Source organism: Pseudomyrmex gracilis, unplaced genomic scaffold, assembly GCF_002006095.1.
Source record: "Pseudomyrmex gracilis isolate BER0280 unplaced genomic scaffold, ASM200609v1 scaffold_726, whole genome shotgun sequence".
Lineage (NCBI taxonomy): Eukaryota > Metazoa > Arthropoda > Insecta > Hymenoptera > Formicidae > Pseudomyrmex > Pseudomyrmex gracilis.
In genome coordinates this window covers 14,220-17,587 of record NW_018021310.1, presented here as the reverse complement: position 1 = coordinate 17,587, position 3,368 = coordinate 14,220, and the positions used below count along the sequence as shown (strand labels likewise).

The following is a 3,368-nucleotide window of genomic DNA, read 5'->3' as shown; positions in this document are numbered from 1 at the left end:
TAATTGTAAGATTGTATGTACAGGTTATGTACAGTAATTGTCAAAGAGAGGATGTTTTAAAGACATTTTATCTTGCCACAGAATTCCACTGATTGTTTTGTAAATTTTCGTTCCCCGTAATCAGATTCGGTGCAGTATCACGTGGTCGAACGATCTCTGGCTCCGATTTGAGTCAGGCGATGTCTAAGAGCGTGTTTCGGACAAACGTAAATTGTGAGGTATTATAATTAGAGAATATTGAGATAAGGATGGCTGATGAAGTGACGAAGACGTTACGAGGTGTCAATAACAAAGACACTGAGTGCATGGTGCATCGTAGACGCCGAGATTGACGGCGACGACGAGAACTCGGATGAGATTATTGTTCCGTAACTTCAGGGTACATTATCCAAATGGACAAATTACATACATGGCTGGCAAACTAGATTTATTGTACTCAAAGATGGTACTTTGTGTTATTACAAATCTGAGCAGGACAGGATTTGGATGTCGTGGCTTGGTTAGTTTGTAACATAGCTAATATCAAGATAAGAAAGTGAAGATGAAAGTATAAAGCTTCAAGAAATTTCAAATATATAATGAAAAATGGCTATTGAAGCATGACACTGATGTTATAGTGTATAAAAATAAATCCGTTTATTATACAAGTAAGTAATTAAAAAGGCATAAACGTTTTCGACCTTGTATTAGGTCCTTTTCAAATGCAATTAAACTATGTTATAAAAAATAGGTCGCTCAATGCAGGTCATGGATATCCACACAAACCATCCCGACCAACACTTTACAAAGGTGGAAATGCGACTGAAGCATGCGACAGTGGAGATGCGACAGTCGCATTTCCACCTTTGTAAAGTGTTGGTCGGGATGGTTTGTGTGGATATCCATGACCTGCATTGAGCGACCTATTTTTTATAACATAGTTTAATTGCATTTGAAAAGGACCTAATACAAGGTCGAAAACGTTTATGCCTTTTTAATTACTTACTTGTATAATAAACGGATTTATTTTTATACACTATAACATCAGTGTCATGCTTCAATAGCCATTTTTCATTATATATTTCAAGATAAGAAAGTTGTATATGACAATTCTGCATTGTATACCTAATAATTTGAACACATTATGATTCAGCAGTTAAGATAATGAGTTTGTGTTAAGTAATTTATTTTTTTAGGCACATCAATTTGATGAATGCAGATTTGATGTATCTGTTAATGACTGCTTAGTATTTAAGAGCAAGCAGTCCAGAAGAAAAGCAGCAATGGGTAGATGTGTTTTGAAGTCTTATAACGTAATTATTTAAACTATTGCACAAAATTATTTTGAAATGATATGTGTGTGTTTGTGTGTTGATAAAGAAGCCTGTGTTGTTTTAATTAGCTTACAAAATTTTTTTTATTTTATTACTTAAAAAATCTGGATTATGTAAAATGGAAATTAAGATGTTGGTTTGCATTTAATTAAAGACTAATAGAGTTTCTGTTTACATAAATTTCTCAAAAAGTCCGAATCTGGTTATGGAAGTGAAAATAGTCTCAAACGACATGGTAGTGCCATTTTACTTGTGTCCAACACACAATCAACAACAAGCGCTGGTAGTTTCACCAAGCATGGTATTCGAAGACTGAAAGAAAAATTAGCCGAAATAGAAATAGCAGATTGATACCTTGCAAAAGTATTTTGATAACTGTGCAGAAAATGCTAAGAATACTTTCAAGAAAAGTAATAATTCTTAGTTTTTACATATCTTTCTTGGTACATGTTACATGATTGTAATATAATGTAGATTAATGTTTCACACATCAATGTTCTATTTAAAATAACTTTTAGAAAAGAAAGTTGAGACATCGTCTAATCCAACTGAACAATCAGTGGATTTCAAGGGAGAAGCGATAACGTTTAAAGCCACTAGTGAAAGAGTTTTAGCAACTTTACAACATTGCGTAGAATTGATGGTGCAAAGGGAGAATGCATAGCGTCGTAGATGAAAGAAAAAAGTCGAGAAAAAACGGAAGTTACAAGAACTTTATAAGGCTTTGAAAGATCGAGTTACCATGCATCATAACGGCTCTCCGAGACCCAGGGTGTTTATTCATGGAGGTCCTGACCATGAGTTTGGTTTATTATTGTATTTATATTCTAGTTTTATCTATCGTTATAAGTTTTGTTACATATCTAATTCTAGCTAGAGAGAGATTTATAATGTTTGTAAATATACTTATAAGTTATAATAATTATTAGTTAACGTATAACATATATAGCATTTCACAAAATATCAACAAATATAATAAAAAAGATTATCCAAAGTATCTTTATGTTTCATGTACATAAATAGAAAACTACCTTTATGTAACGGTTGCGAGATTTCTTATGCTTGGTGAAGTTCAAATATCACGAATCTTTCTGCTTCACAAAAACTTGCTCGTCTGTTATATAATACTCTGAGAAAATATAGATATATATTGAAACTTTACAGTTTTATGAACAAACTTACAAATTTAAGCCGAATGCCAATTTGGATCAATATTTATGGTACGAGGATATGTAACAATTCTTCCCGCCGTAAATATAATTAACATGAGTTTAATTGAAATATAATTTAATAATTATTTAACTGAAAATGAATTTTTACTTGTAAGATTAAATAAATTATATAAAATTTAATATAATGAAAAATCTAATTCTTTCTTGAAAGTTAATTAAATAATTATAGCATAGATAACATTAAAGATCTGAGATAAATTATATATAGATTTAAGATAAGTTACATATAGATTTAAGATAAATTATATATAGATAACATTTAAGATCTAAGAAAAAACGCAAAAATGTAATACTAGACTTAGACCATAACATTGCCAATTATATGACGGCAAAGAACAATGTTGTCATTAATTACAAAAATATAAGTCATACTAACAGTTATATAGGATTATACTAGGTCCGCAGTTTGCGTTCTTTATCGCTCAATATTACAGACTAGTGTTGGATCTACTGATACTATCTGCAGCGAGCCAGCGGAAAGGTCTGTCCGTCGCAAATGCCGAATGACTTTTTTATTTGTTAAATGTTGTTTCCGAAACAGCGCATTTTATTCGATTACACTGTTGCTATATAAAATTGAAACACGTTATAAATTTTATATATTCTATGAAAGAGTTTAATTATTACATTATAATAAAGAGTTGTATAATAATATAGTAAATATATATATTGTTCTACACATACACATCAAACACACTTATATAAGATTATTGTATGTAGTATTTACTTTTATATATATTAATAATTTAAATAAAATAAATTATAACCAAGAAATATATAAGGCCTTACGAGCCGTTCCCAGGATGTTGAGCGGAAACTGTAC

The 3,368-nt window shown here is 30.7% G+C and overlaps 1 pseudogene; it reads left to right on the top strand.

Annotated features, from left to right (window-relative positions):
• Positions 1 to 248: 248 nt before the first annotated feature.
• LOC109861392 overlaps positions 249 to 3,368 on the top strand; it is a 5,288-nt pseudogene continuing 2,168 nt past the window's right edge.